The sequence below is a fragment of the Sapajus apella genome, unplaced genomic scaffold (assembly GCF_009761245.1).
Source record: "Sapajus apella isolate SASKATOON/1434 unplaced genomic scaffold, GSC_monkey_1.0 scaffold83, whole genome shotgun sequence".
In the NCBI taxonomy this organism is placed as follows: Eukaryota; Metazoa; Chordata; class Mammalia; order Primates; family Cebidae; genus Sapajus; species Sapajus apella.
This window is the reverse complement of record NW_022437023.1, coordinates 1,372,002-1,387,425: the sequence shown is the minus strand read 5'-3', so window position 1 is coordinate 1,387,425 and position 15,424 is coordinate 1,372,002. Positions and strand designations below refer to the sequence as shown.

Genomic DNA, 15,424 nt, shown 5'->3' with positions numbered 1-15,424 from the left:
GCTTGAGGCCCAGAGTTCAAGACTAGCCCAGGGCAACATAGCAAGATCCTGTCTCTACAAAAAAATGTTTTAAAAAGTAGCCTGACATGTTGGCACTACCTGTAGACCCAGCTACTTGGGAGGCTGAGGTGGGAGGATTGCTTGATCTCAGGAGTTCGAGGCTACAGTGAGCCATAATTGTGCCACTGCACTCTAGCCTGGGTGATGGAGCAAGAACTTGTCTCTCTCTTTTCTTTTTTCAAGACAAGTCTGTCTCTGTCACCCAGGCTGGAGTACAGTGGCACAATTACAGCTCACTGCCACCTCAACTTCCTGGGCTCAAGGAAACCCTCTCACCTCAGCCTCCTGAGTAGGTGGGACTACTGGCATGCACCAACGCACTCACGCTCGGCTGTTTTTTTTTTTTGTAGAGATGGGGATCTTGCTATGTTGCTCAGACTCTTGTCTCTTAAAAAAAGAAAAGGAAATGGCTCTGCAGTGATTTGGAGGTGAGACTGAGGCACACAGAGTCAAATCCTCTTGCCACAACTGTGAACCTGAAAGGCCATCCTGTTGTTCTAAGTACAATTTTGATGCCGCAAAAGAAATAACACTCGAAAATAAGTCCTCTCAGCAGGGCAGCTGACTGCTACAGAAGGATGCAGCCGTAAGGATAAAACAATGGCGGCCCATGCTTGGACAAGTGGGGAAGAGGTTCTTATGCCAGACGGGGGTCATCCCTACTGCTGTGTCATCCCCTGTTGGCTAGGATTAGACCGCACAAGCTAGACTAATTCTGATTGGCTATTTTAAAAAGAGCAGGGGTCTGAGCCAGAGTGGCAGGGTGGGTGTTTTGGTGGGAAGGACGATTATGGGCGTGTCAGAGCAGGAGTCCAGGGGTGATCAGGTGACCGGGATGAGTCAGGATGGAGCCAGGGGGAGGGGGAGCAGATGTGAACTACTGATGAACCAGTGGAGAAGGTTGTTTACTGGAATTACAAGGAAGTTAAACTTTAAAATAGAGAATTAAAGATTAAGACAGCTGAGCATACTGACATACTGATTCTTTGAAGATAAACTTGGGGTTCACTAAAACACTGTCCAGGGTTCAAATCCCCTCTGTAGCAGGCATGTGTTTAGCCCTTTGAGCCAAGACTGTGTGCTGGAATGCAACCGGTGGAGACGAGGGGTGCATGCCCCGACCACCCAGCCCCTGTAGACCCCAGCTGTCCCCTCCATGTCAGACAGCACATCACGCCATCCTCCTGGAGGCTCCAGGTCCTTCCAGCGTCCTCACATCCACCCAGCCCTGACCCAGGCTCCTCCCCCTGGCTTCTGCTGAAGGCGCCCATTCATTCTTCACCACCTGAGTATCAGCCAAGATGCTTTTGGCTGTAAGTAACAGAAAAGCCACTTAAAGTGGCTTAACCAACAGGAGCTTTTTATTACTTCTATTTATTTAACCCCAACACCACCAGACATCTGTGTAGTTTGCAAATGACTCACTTTGATTCTCATAACAACCCTATGAGGCAGGTGCTATTGTTATGCATTTTACAGATGAAGGCGTTGAAGTAGCTGGTTTAAGGTCACAGACTTGCTTAACAAGCTCTAGGGAGGTTGAATACATCCAGGGCAGGTCCAGCAGTTTAGTACATTATCTTGGGCCCAGTTTTTCCTCCTCATGCCACTCTGCTATTCTCAGTCTGTCAGCCATGTTTTTCCTAATGGTCGCAAAGTGGTTGCCACATCACACGCTCACACCATAATATCCAAAAGCAGGAAGGGAAGGCTCATCTCCCAGCATATGGCTCCCTTTTTACCAGGGAGTGAAATCTTTCCTGGACCCCTTCTAGCTGATATCTTTTTATGGTTTGTTGACTGAAATTGGGTCACAAGCATACATTTAAGCCAATCACTGGCAAAAGGGAGCAATGGACTTTCATGATCAGCTTTGACAATCATGTGTGGCCTCCCTTCCCTGAGCCTCCCCACCAGAAGAAGGGAGGCTGCTGGGTGGGCGACCAGCAGTGGCTGTCACAAACCAGCTTCCCAAAGGGCCAAACCCTTCTGTTTCACAACATTTTGAATCAGTCAGGGGCCCTCAAACAAATGTTTAGCAGAGTCAAAAATGGCTTATCCACCTGCATGGGCAACTAATGGTATATTCGGGAGAAATTTAATTAGAGTGACTTGGCTGTAGCACAGGCCTGGCTCCAGAGCCAGGTTCCGAGTCCCCTCCCACCTGTAAACTGCCACTGTTCGTCATGACTCGGCCCACAGTCCCTTTCAGCCCCTTGCTTCCTCCCACCTGGCCCACCACGGCATGTATGTACCTTGGGTGTTCGCCTCCTGAATCCTGGTAAGTGGGTTATATGTCTGTCTCCTCTACCACCCTCCTCAGTGGGGTACTTAGATGCAGGAATGTGTCTCATTGATCCTGGTGTCCACGGAACCTGGTGTGGGCACACAGAATAATAGCAATGGCTGAGAGGGCTTTACCCAGTGCCAGGCACTGGGGTTTATAGTTATTGACTCTTTGGATCTTCCTAAGGACCTAAGAGTGTGTGACAGAGGCTGCTCTCGGTCACTGATGTCCTCTCCCACCCTCTCCCTGGGCACACCACTGGGCCATGTCCCCTGGCCTCGCTTGCAGCTAGGTGTACCTGTGTAACCCCCTTGTCACCAAAGGAAGCTGAGTGGGAGGGATGCGAGCATGGCTGGTCAGGCCCTCAGAAAAGCGTCCCATGTGCCTCTAGCAGGGCCCTGGCTGTGGAGACCACAGGGACCATGCGGACAACAATGGGAGGGTCCCTGGGGATGGTGGAGCAACAAGACAGAAAGAGCCTGGGCCCCTCCGTCACTGCTGGGTGGGGAGCTGCCTGCTGCTGTAGGCTGCCCTGTGCCAAAACGGTAGTGCCAAAAGCTGTGGCTGGGCTTGAGCCAATGCAGTCCATGCGCCGTGGGCCTGGGACGCAGCTCAGCCCACACTGGCTGGTGCAGGTGGAGGCTGCGAACATCTCCCACAGGATTGTCCCCCAAAGCAAGGGGTGGTGGGGGTTGAGTAACTTGCCTGGGGTCACACAGCCAGTAAGTGGCTATGCTAGATGACCCAGGCAGTGGGGATATGGTGCTCTGTACCCTCAGCAGGCTCTGATGGAGGCAGAAGCAAAGAGGTGGGCAGTCAGGACCTGTGGGTTGTGTATGAGGTGGGGAGGGGACTCGGAGAAGAGCAAGGTCAGAAACTGAAGCTGAAGTCAAACCTGTGCTCGGAAAACACCCACAGGAAGGAGCAGGAAGGAGAAATGAAGGCTGAGGAGGAGGTGCTGTAGTCGGTGAGGGCCAGGGAAGCCAAGGGAGGGGAGAGAGGTGTCTTGAGTCAGCTGTTCCAAGAGGCTGGGCCCTGTAGAGCCTAGAGGGTCCCTGGGTGTGACAATCTGAGTGGGGGTCTGTACAGGTATGAATGTCACCTACAGAACCCATGCCCATAGGACTCAGGGACCCTGGGTGGGCATCCGGCCCAGCCCCTACTGAGGCTGGGAGGTGTTAAGTGGCCTGCCAAAAATCCTGGGGTGTTTTTTTTCCTTTTAACTCCAGAAGACGCTTTGTGTGGTAAACATCAGCTCCAGAATCACATCTGGAGCCCAGAAAACCCAGGGCACCCCCGCTAGTCCCCCAGCTTGCCCTGGCGTCACTGCGCTATTATTTTAAGTATCGTGCTCACCGGGAAATACTGCCAGCATGTAAAAGACTGTGTTAATTAATTAACCAGGCACTTCATTGCGAGTCAATGGCGTAATTGTTGTTCGCGGTGGATAAATACTAATTGAATATTAAGAACATATTTGTGCAGAAGGAGCCGCTTCGGGAGCCAGCCATGCCCTTTGTCAGCCAGATGTTTGGACTCGTTATGGAGGCTGAGTCATCATCGAGGCTGCCTGGCATTTGGGCTCTGCTATTCCGTGTCTGAGAAGGAAGGCAGGCCGCCCGCACAAGGACTGCCTGGGCCGTGAAAGGTGAGGAATCTCTGCAGACAGACCCAGACTGGAGATAGGGGCTGTATTAAGCAGATGACAAGTATGTGTTAAGCTCTGGCTTAGGCATTCCAGGTGCGATTTTAAAACCTTCATACAGCTGGCATCGTCCTGGCCAGGGAGGCAGGCAGGGTGGGGGTGTTGACTCCATCTTACAGGTGGGGGAGCGGAGGCTCCGTGAGTGAGGCCGGTGACTTGCTCAGGATCACAGAGCCAGCCTCCCTGCTCCTGCTGTGACAAGGGGTGACACTGGTTCACCTAGCTGCAAGGGAGGCCAGGAGACGTGGCCCAGTGGTGTGCCTGGGGAGAGGGTAGGAGAAGACATCCATGGCTGAGAGCGGCCTCTGCTATACACCCTCAGGTTCGTAGGAAGATCCAGTGCATAAATAAATATAAACCCCAGTGCCTGGCACCGGGTAAAGCCCTCTGACCCACTGCTGTTATTCTGTGTGCTCACCCCAGGTTCCATGGACACCTAGGCAGGCAGCTCAGGCTTGGGCTCCCAGACCTCAGGTCAGCCACCAGAGATGACCCTCTCCCCCTGGTTCTTCGGAGTCCCTGTGTCTCAGGCCTGACTGGTGCCCAGGAGTCAGCCTTCCCGGGGTTTCTAGCTCTCATGATGGCCCCGCCCTGTCAAGGCAGTGTGAGGCTACGTAGCTGGGAATGCAGGCTCTGCAGCCAGAATTCTTAGATGAAGAGCTCAGCACAGCCTCCTACGTGCTGAGAAATCTTGAGCAAATTACTTAAACTCTGTGTGCCTTGGTTTCTACACTAAAATGGAGACAATGAGACGGCTCACAAGCAGGACAGTGGATGGCTCCCACTATGTGGAAAGAACACAGGCTGTCCTCTTGGCCGGGTGCCCCTGTGCAGTGAACAACCTGCCTGACTGTACATGGCAGCCCTGTCCAGAGGGTTGTAATGAGAGGAAGCAAAATATAACACAGTAAACACCCAAGGCACGTTAATCATCTTCCACAGTTTTCTGATCCCATTTCCCTTAGGAGGGGGCATGACTTTGCTACCACCCACCAGCTGCCAGCCCTTTTAGAAGGGCTGATAAGACACGTAGACCAGGAACACGAGAGGAGATGGCTCCTGTCACAGCAGCAATGGCAACGGAATCTGCAGAGCCAGATAGCAAAGTGTCTGCCGAAAGCCCCGGCCCTGAAGCCATCAGAGCGGCTGAAGTCAGACCTTGCCACCGCCCCCTCCCCTCCAGCCTCTTAGTCACTGGGTCCTGAAGGGGACTAGCTCACAACTGTGTCCAACTCTTAGTTGGGCCTCCTCAGAGGCGGGCCTTGAGACAAGAATTCAGATCCAATTGGATTCCAGTTTAATTGGTGGATGTGGGGAAGGAGACAAGAGGGAAGGCAGCTGCCGCAGGCAAGCGGAGTGCAATGCGGCTGGGAACGCTGGGAGGCGGCCAGGACGTGCCCCACAGTTACCGCGCCCAGGGCCTCCCAGCTCCCAGCTGCTGGGGCTGCCGCGTGGGAGGGCAGTGCAGACTCCCGACACCGCACTCTGTGAGTTGGAGCGCCTGGAAGGCGAGCCGGTGGGCACGGAGTGGAAGAAGGGTGGAGGGGACATGGGTAGCACTGATGGGGTCCACTCCACCACGAAGCACCTTCCTGTTCCTGGCTCATGGGCGAGGGGCTCTTCCGGCAGGGAAACTGGAAGTGGAGGTGGGGCCTGAGTCATCAGGCCAGTCCTTGCCAGGTGCCCGGGGCCGTTGTCTGATGTCCTGCGGTTGTTATGAGTTCTGCCTGAGGGGAGGGAGGTTGGTTCTCTCCCACCGTCACAGAGCTTGCAAGTACAGAGCCGTGTGGACCAGCGCTGTGCTCTTAGCCATTGTTCTGCAATGGCCACCCTGTTGAAAAGCCACTTGGCTCAAAAGGGTCTACAGGGAGCAGCCTCTGTCTCCCGCCTGGCCTGCAGCCCTCTAGTTCCCTCCTCTGCAGACACTAGAACCACCTCCGGGGTGAGGGGGCACCACATGGGCCCTCCTAGCTTAACTCAGCCCAGCAGCTGGGGGATGGAGGCTCTGGTCTCAGGTCGATGCCCAGTGCCTTTCTCCCGCTGCAAGGCACTCCTGAGTCTGCTGTGCAGCCGGGCAACCTGGTCTAACCTCGCCCTGCCTGTTATTCATCAGGGGCTGGGCAAACCCCCAGCAGCTTCCCTCACAGATTCCTGCAGGGGCATCGCCAGCTGGCCAGGCCCCCTCCATGCAGGAGGGAGGAGGGATGGAAAGGGAGGTGGCTGCAGGAGCTCCAGACTGAGGAGGGAGGCAGAGCCCTTGAGGATGTCCTGTCTGCTGGGCCACCCGGTCCTCAGGGAGCTTCCCTGTGCTCAGTGCCAGCTGGAGGCAGCTCTGCATTCTCCACCTTCCTGACAAGGTTGCTGAGGGGGAGCAAGTGCACACCCATCCTCAGGAATACCAGACAGATGCTGGGAACCTGAGGTGGGGTGTGAGGGAGAGCTCTGTGCCCTCCTTCTGCAGGGGACGAGCAAGGAGCAACAGAACCCTCTCTGTTCCTCCAATCACGGCCCATCTCACAGGGTGGGGAGCTGAATGAGGCTCCCATCTCCTTATCGTCCCTTGGGGTGGCCTCACATAGCTCGGACAGCCCCTGGGCCAGCCGAGCAATTTATGGATGATGTCCAGGAAGGGTCCCTTCCTAGGTGCCTCATGGAAGGGGCTCAAGCACAGGTCTGCACAGCCTGGGGAGGGGGGTGGGCCTCTGCCTGTCCTACGGCAAGAAGACAAGTGGGAGAGGCTAGAACTGCCTGGGAGTATTGAGTATTGAGCCCTCAGGCATGTCAGGGTACCCCCTCGCCCCAAAATGTCAGCCTGCATCCCAGGCCCCCTCAGGTACCAGCAACTCTCTCCTGGGAAGCAGATGACATCAGAAGTGCCCCAGGAAGCCACCGCCCCCGGGGCGACAGACGGGACTATTTATACGGAGGAAGCAGGCCTGTCACCTCCAGCTCCAAGTTGCCTCCTGCTTCCCCGCTCCCTCTCTGCCGCTGCCTATATTAGGAGCTTGGCAGATGGAAGGAGCCGGGACCTTCCCCCACGCCCCAGGCTCCCTGCACGTGCCAGTGCCACCCTGAGCTAGCAGGGGCCTGGCCCACCCTTCCTGGGCTGCCTGTCCCTGCCTCCGACCCAGTAGGTAAGGACCCAGAGCTGGCTGACTCTAGGGTACAAGCCAGAGGGATCCACAGAGGAAGGGGGCAGAGAGGGTGGGATGAGGGCTGGAAGACAGGGAGGAAGGAAGGGGCGGAGGAAACAGTGTGGAAACCCCAGGAGATGAATGAGCAAGGAGGGGAGGCAGGTCCGAGACAGAGGAGTGGGGCAGAAGGAAGAACTGGGGGTCTGGGGGCCCCCCAACAATGTGTGTGTGCAAATTAGGAAAAGGCGCCCTCTGCAGGCTGATGAATTAGAAGCACGCATAAGTCAGGGGTGCCTCTGTGTGAGGAAAGGTGCCCTTCTTCCTGGAGGACCTGGCCGCATGCCTGGTCACGGAGCCTGGGGAGCAGGGCATGGGTCTGCCTGTTGCCCCTGCTTTCTGTCATGACCTGCACTGCTGTGTCTGGCAGCCCTGCAGCTCTGCTTCCAAGGCCCCAGCAGGAAGAGTGGCTGAGGAAGAAAAGCCTGCCTTGGGGCCTGATCTCCGGGCTGGGGGCCACTGTAGGTCAACCCCAGTGCTCTGCCAGGTTCTGACCCACCAAGAGGCAGCTGGTTTAATGATGCTGGAATCAGATCCCAGGCTCATTAGGAAAGTGCATAGCATGCTGACCCAGCCAGGCAGAGAGCCAACAGGCGACGACCTGTGAAGCTCTAGCCTGATCCCCCACGGGGTGACAGTCCAGACCTCCCCCCCAAATCTGCCTCGGTGGCTGCTGCTGATGTCTCCCAGCAGCCCTGGAGGGAGGATAAGCACCTGGCTCAGCATCCCAAGCCTGTCTGGGGCCCACCCTCCATCCCCCATATCTTCCTACACCCAAGCAGATGGGGCCTCTCACCATCACGGGAGCGGGGTCCTTCGGCTTTGATTCCTGGTTGTGTTCTGTGGCTTTGGCACTCAGGAGGTGTCAGAGACTGAAGTGCAATTTGCATTTTAATAAAGAAAGTTGTATTTCAGTCATTTGCATTTAAATAAGGTGCTGCTTCCTCCCTCCCTTCCTCCCCTGCTGGTGGTGGCACCTTTGGGAGAAGAAGAATCCTGAGGCCTTCCCTTCCCTGAACTCCTCCTCATCCAGCCAGCCTCAGTGGGGGGTGATGGGGGGGAGGGAATCCGCCCTCCTACTCCCAGGACTCCATCTCTCCCTGAAAAGCTCTTTTGCACAGTCACACACACACACACACACACACACACACACACACACACACGAATGAACATTCACACACATCACATGCACATGTATACACAGTGCACATGTGCACACGCATGCATGAGCACATACAAACACACAGCCAACAAAGGCAACAAGATGTCCCGCTTGCCTGGTGCTCCCTCAGCTACCCAACCCCTGATCAACAGCCTCAAGGGGCTTAGGCCTGGGTGGTGACTCCCTTGGACCCACTGCATCCAATTTTTGCTGGGTCCTTTCTCTGGACTCCAGTGGGGGCCCATATTAGACGGGGGGCTGGGGAAGGCCAGTGGTCCAGCATGAACCCTGTGTCCCTAGAAGCCCCCTCCTCATCCTGGCTGGGCTCCGGGGGTGCAGGTCTGCATACCGAAGCCACCTGAGCTCAGGGCTGCCAGCTTCCTTCTTCCTCTACCAACATTTTTTACCCAGCTCTGGCTTACTGGTGGTTTCCAAGTGGCTGCCAGCTTGCTTTCCTGGCTAAAGCTCTGTCTCTTGAATCAGCACCGCCTTCATCTCCCTCCAACGTCTGCAGACTCTCCACACTTGTAGTTTCTTCAGGACAGCGCTCTCTTTACTCTTTTTTTCCCGAGATGGAGTCTACGCCTCCTCTTCATCCCTGCCCCCCTTCTGCGGGGCGGTGCTGTGCAGCACAGACCCACATCCCGCACTCCTGGCGCTGGTCCTTACAGCTTAGTTTCTCCACCTCTACATGAGACAACCGTGCCAGCTCCTTGACTTGTGGGGATTAACCAGTCACAGAGTCACATGTTTGGCACATGGTAGAGGCTCAATAAATGAAGGCTGGTGTCCCCGAAGAGCCCCACCCAAAATTCACACTGCCTGATCACACTGGGCATAGAAATATGGCACCTGTAGAACATCAGGACCGCCACAAGTCGGTTTAAGCGGATTCTGTGTCATCTGGCTCAGTCCAGCAGGACATTACCATAGCCTGGCACACAGTGGGAAGGCCTGGGTGCCGTGTCACCTCACCTCTCAGAGCCGTGGATTCTCCATCTGTAAAATGGGTGGGATAACATCCACCTCACTTCCCTCAAAGGGCAGTGGAAGAGGCCAGTGAGCTGCAGGGCACTGGGAAGCTGCAAGGCAGGAGGATAGGCCCCTGGCCGGCTGGAGACCCCACCCCAGAACCACAGGCATTTCTGTTTCCAGCAGGCAGGAATCCCAGCTCCCCAGTCTCAGCGTACCTGCATGGACAGCACCCCTGTCCTCACAGCCAAACCCAGGAAGCCAAGCTACTGTCCTATTTACAGATGAGGAAACAGACCTCAAAGTCATTCCACCACCTCAGCCCCCTGGCAGGACGTGGAGAAGGTTGGAAGTCGTGCCCACATGAGAGAACGTGATGGTGACCTGCCCTGGGGCATTTGGATATAGGGCATTCCTGGCCAGGGCCCAGAGGCAGGAGCATGCCGCCTGTGCAGGGACAAGGAGGCTGCCAAGAGGCCGTCTTCTGCCCTGGGGCGCTGGTGAGGCTGGTGGCCTCTGGCAAGGTTGTCCTCTGTTTTCTGAGTGGGCTGTGATGGGCAAAAGGTAGGAAAGCAGGGTCTGGGGCAAGAGGCACCCAGGGGAACGGAGAGGCCAACCTAGGACTCCCCAAGCAGGAAGGGCAAGGAAGCTGGCCCCTGGGATGCGGTCTCCAGGAAGAAACAGGGAAACTAAGCCTTCAGGGCAGCAGGCTAGAACTTGGCCAGTGGAGCCAGGTTTGCCCCAGGCCCTCAGGTCTCTTTCTAACGATTTGTCCCCAGATGCCTTCCTGGCATTGCCATCCCCATAAATGCTTCTGGACTCATAAGGTAAGGTCTTGGAAACATCTCCTCCCATGTCCTCTGCCCGCCAGAATGTCCATGCAGGTGTGTCCCCCAGCCCAGCCTGGATGGACAGTGCTTCCCTCCCCATTTGCAGCCCCTGCCTGTGGTCCAGCCCTGGCTGGCCTGCCAAGAGCAAGTGGGGGCCCTGTTGCCTTAGCATTCCCAGAAATGTGTAGAGGGAGAGCTGCCTGGGGGCGCCTTTGCCTTCCTGGCTGAGGGGCCAGAGCCATGGACAAAAGCCTAGCACTTTGACAAAATCGGTATTGTTTATTGCCCATTCACTGTGCCCCAGGCCATGAACCAAGCATACTGTCTTACCTTCATAACAATGATATGAAGCAGGTGTGATTGTGTCCCATCTTGCAGATGAGGAAACTGAGGCTCTGGGAGGTCATAGGAAGCGCCCAAAGCTCCACATTGAGCACGTGATGGAGCCAGCTTCAATCCCAGGCCAGCTGGACACAGGCTCTGCCCTCGCTGCTGAGCTGAGTGAGTTCTGAGCGGCTCCCTCCCGCCCCTTCCCCCGCCCTTCCTCCCACGGCCTGTTGATTGAGCTCCCCATTTGTGTCGGGCCCTCTCTGCACAGAGTACACATTGTAGAATGGAAGCCTATGGACCCCTTCTCAGAATAACATTTTTAAGTCCACAAAATAAAATAGCTAAGATTCAAAGGAAAACAATTATATTAAAATGCAGCTATCAAAATATTAGGAAAAAATTGCACTGGAGCAATATATGTGCCTCTTTATTAACGCACTGAGATTGAGATTGAGCAGTGGGGCTGTCTAAAACCACATCCTCTCAAAGTAACCCTTGAGTGAGACTTCAAGGGTTCTGCTGCAATTATAATGTCATTGAAACCATCTGCACTTCCTGTGGGTGACAAAGTCCCAGATTCTGGGACCACCTCTGCGGTTTGCTGCTAACACACACATGGAAACAGGTGCTACATTCAAATAAAGAAGAGTGAAAATAAAGGTGTGATTCTTCCCCGTCGACATTCCCAGGCTCCTGGAATTCTATCCAGGGATCTGTATGGGATCCACAGACCCCAGGTACTACCACTACTCGCAGGGGTGTAGATGTGGGGAAGACAGAGGAAGAGGAGGGCAGGGAAGGGGCCAGTCTCTGAGCAGGAAGAGAGGAAGGGAGGGAGGCTATGGCATGGGGGGAGGAGGAACCAGTGGAGGGAGGTGAGGAAGCCTGTGTGGCAGGCACGAGTGAAAAGGGAGAGCGTGGTGGCTGGGAGTTTATAGAGTGTCTGGCCACTCTAAAATTTTGGATTCATGCTAGGAATGACAGCCTTGGGACAGTGGAGACCAGAGCAGGACGTGGTGTGATTGATGGCCATGGAGGGTCAGTCTCTAGAGGACAGTCTGTGGGGCAGAGTTAGAGGTAGGGGACCAGTGAGGGGTGATTGCTGTCCTTCAGGCCCCAGCCAGGATGGCAGCAGCGCGGCAAAATGGTCAGATTTGGGGGCACTTTTAAAAAATGGCTTTATTGAGATATAATTCACATAGCCTACAATTCACCCATTTATAAGTGTATAATCCAATGGTTTTTAGTATGTTTGCAGAGTGCAAGCATCACCACATTCAACTTTAGAGCATTTTCATCTTTCAAGAAACCCCATCACCATCAGCAGTCATTCCCAATTTCTACTCTCACTCTGGCCCTGAAACCTTTCCTCTCCCTCACACCCCAGGCTGCAGGCAATCACTGATCATTGATTGAATACTTTCTGTCTTTGTACGTTTGTCTATTCTGGACTTTCCCTGCACCATCCCCCCTATATTTTTAGATGGAGTCTCGCTCTGTTGCCATGCTGGAGTACAGTGGTGTGATCTTGGCTCACTGCAACCACTGCCTCCCAGGTTCAAGCTATTCTCCTGCCTCAGCCTCCTGAGTAGCTGGGACTACAGGTGAGCACTACCACACCCAGCTAATTTTTGTATTTTCAGTAGAGACGGAGTTTCGCCATGTTGGCCAGGATGGTCTCGATCTCTTGACCTCATGATCCACCCGCTTTAGCCTCCCAAAGTGCTGGGATTATAGGCGTAAGCCACTGAGCCAGGTCTTCCCCCCTCTTATCTAACTGTAATTATAGATCCTTTGACCAGCCTCTCCCATCCTCTCTCTCCCAGGTCACCCCAGCCTCTGGTAACCAATCTCCACTCTCTAATTCTATGAGAATGACTTTTTAGCTTCTACACATGAGTGAGAATCACGTGTCTTTCTGTGCCTGTTGATGCCACTTAACATAGTGTTGTCCAGGTTCATCCATGTTGTCCCAAAGACAAGATTGCCTTATTTTTTGTGGCTGAATAGTACTCCACAGTGTATATGTACCAATTTTCAGTATCCACTCATCTGTCAAAAGGCGCTTAGGTTGATTCCATGTCTTGGCTATTGTGAATAGTACTGCAAAAAGTATTCAAGTGCAGATATCTTTTCAGCATACTGATTTTATTTCCTCTGGATATGTTCCCAGTAGTGAGATTGCTGGATCATATGGTAGTTCTATTTTTAATATTTTGAGGAACCTCCATACTGCTTTCCATAATGGCTGTGCTGATTTACATTTCCACCAACAGCGTGCTAGGGTTTCCTTTTCTTGCCAACACTTGTTATCTCTTGTCTTTTTGATCACAGCCATTCTGACAGGTGTAAGGCAATGGATATCTCACTGTGGTTTTGATGGGCAAAAGACCTGAATAGATAGTTCTGAAAAGGAGACATCCAAATGACCAACAGGTATGTGAAATAATGCTCACCATCACTAATCGTGGGGAAAACGTAAATCAAAACCACAATGAGACACATTTTACAGCTAGAGCCAGAAGGGCTTCTGATGGGTTGAAGGTGCAGGGTGAGGAAAGGAGAGGCCCGTGCCCTGCCCCAACCCTGAACTGGCGGCTGGCTCTGGGCAGCTGGTCCCTGCTGTGACAATGGGCTCTGGTTCTGCTACCTGTCCCCAGCCTGAGAGGCGCCCTGTGGAAGCTCAGGCAGGAGGAGGACTGTGGAGCACCCAACAGGGAGCAGACTGCAAGCTGACCACTTGACTTGTCAAAGCCGCTGCACTCCTTCACATCCATCGTTATGGTCTTTTACACCAAGGCTTCCAGGAAACCTTCCCGCTGCCTCTGACACAGTACTGGCTTTGCTAAATGACTTTCTTTGTCAAAACTCAGGAATTCCCTCGAGAGATTTCTTATCTGCTCTGTGGACATGGGATGTCCTCTAGTTACTCTCACTTCCCAGGTGACTCGAGAATGTCCTTGGCAATCCCAAACACAACATTTCTCCTCCAGGAACATTTCCGAAGACAGCGCAAGACCAGGAGGCTTGTCTTAAACTGAAAAATAAGGTGCCTTTAGTAGATTCTCAAAAAATGTTTGTTGATTGAATGAATGAGGTGAATAGGGGTGAGGAGAGAAAGACAATTTCTGAGCTCCCTCTGAGTCCCTTCTATTTTATTTCCTTTGAAATTCCAGAATATCAGACATATCCGTGGTCCCATATGAGAGCAGGAAACTGTCCCAGGTCCAGGTGCTGAGGCTCAGCACCATTTTGGGTGGTCGTCCTTGTCCTGCCCCCAACACAAGTGGGTCGTGGGGCAGCCAGTGTCCCCCTCATCTGTCTCTCTGCTTGTCCCAACCTGCCCCTCAGCCTGGCTCTCTGTCCCTTATGGGCCGTGCTGTGTGGCCACTTGGTTCTCTCGTGGAACAGGGTCTGGCACCCCCATTTCTTGAGCTGGATGGAGGGACTTTCAGCTCCCAGTACCCCCTCCCTTGAGGAATCATATCTCAGGGAAGTTGCCTGTAGAATGCCCAAGACATCCCAGAGTGCTAAGGCCTAGATCAGAGACTGGCAAACTCTGGCCCATGGGTCAAATCGGTGCCACCACCTATTTTTGTATGGACTGAGAGCTAAGAATGGGTTTACATCTTTAAATGGGTGACAATGAATCAAGATAAGAATAATATTTGGTGACGTGAAATTCTATGAATTTCAAATTTCGGCATCCATAAATAAAGTTTCCTTGGGACACAGCCGCACATTCGTTACGTATTGTCTCTGGCTGCGTTCACACCACATGGGCGGATTAGGTGGCTGTGATGCAGGCGGTGCGGTTGGCAGAGCTCAGGCACGTGCCATCCGGTCCTTTGCAGCACAAGCTGGAGGGCGCCTGGCCCAGATCACGTGCGGCCCGTGGCACCTGCACCGCCTGCTCCCGAGAGAGTGACTTGGGTTGTGGAAGTGACTTCCCTAAGCCCTTGAGGCGTGAGTGTTTTCCTGCCTGTCATTCTGCCTCCTGCTGAGGGTTTAAGGATTTCACGAGATTGGCTTTTGCCATGTGTGGCACCAGTGGTGCAGAGCGGTGCCTTTTGGAAGCTCATGCTGCAACCCCGAGACGTCCTTAACAGGCAGTGCTGCCCCCAGGCAAATGGGCACCTTTCCTGTACGAGAAGTCAAGTTACAGGGACCACGGCAGGTGGGGAGGGCAGCCTGGCAAGAGAAACAGAGTCACGTGGCTCATCCTAAGAGGCCAGTGACTGGAGACAGCCCCTTACCTTGGGTGGGTGAGGAGACCCATCAGGGTGGGCCACGGCCCGGCCCAAGGAGCATGGAACACGTGGTCTATGGGGCACTGGCTTTAGTGGGCCCTGAGGCCTTGGGTAAGTTCCTGCCCTGCCCTGGGTGTGTCCTCACTGGCATCAGCAGGGGTGGGCTTGCAGCCCTGCTCCCCCAGTCTGAGGTCATGTGGCCCTCACCAGCATTCTCCTCCCTGGCGTCTTCCTAACCCCTCTCAAGCTTCCATCAACCCCAACCACCTGCCCCGCCACCCCGCCAGCAGGGCCACCCGTGTGTGGCTGGGCCCAGGGGCCCCGGAACTGTGTGAGCTCACCCAGCCAGGGGGATTGAATCCCTCCCTCTCACCCCCCACTGTGGCTTTATTAATTGTTTATATTTGAGTCTGTTAATTGGCAATAACCAGCGTGCTGAAGTGTCTTTTAATCACCCCCTCTCAGGGCCCTGAGGCTGTGAAGGATTGGTGGATTCAATAAACTGAGAAGGAATTAGCACCCCCCCCATCCTCTTCATTATCACAGTTAGATCAACTGCCAACACCTGTCATGCAAATGAGCAGGAAAGAAAGCCCAGCCCCTCCTCCTGGCCCTGCCAGGAGCTTCTCTGGGTGAG

At 54.2% G+C, this 15,424-nt stretch overlaps 2 long non-coding RNA genes across 2 annotated transcripts; both read right to left on the bottom strand.

The window, feature by feature from the left end:
* Positions 1 to 533: 533 nt before the first annotated feature.
* LOC116533632 lies at positions 534 to 2,472 on the bottom strand. The gene is made up of 2 exons (XR_004261379.1): positions 2,316 to 2,472; positions 534 to 968 (listed from the first exon to the last, which is right to left on the bottom strand). It is a non-coding gene; the product is annotated as an uncharacterized LOC116533632 (long non-coding RNA).
* A 2,060-nt stretch (positions 2,473 to 4,532) lies between these two features.
* LOC116533631 lies at positions 4,533 to 10,786 on the bottom strand. Its single transcript, XR_004261378.1, has 3 exons — positions 10,538 to 10,786; positions 8,828 to 9,404; positions 4,533 to 8,115 (listed from the first exon to the last, which is right to left on the bottom strand). It is a non-coding gene; the product is annotated as an uncharacterized LOC116533631 (long non-coding RNA).
* Positions 10,787 to 15,424: the final 4,638 nt, after the last annotated feature.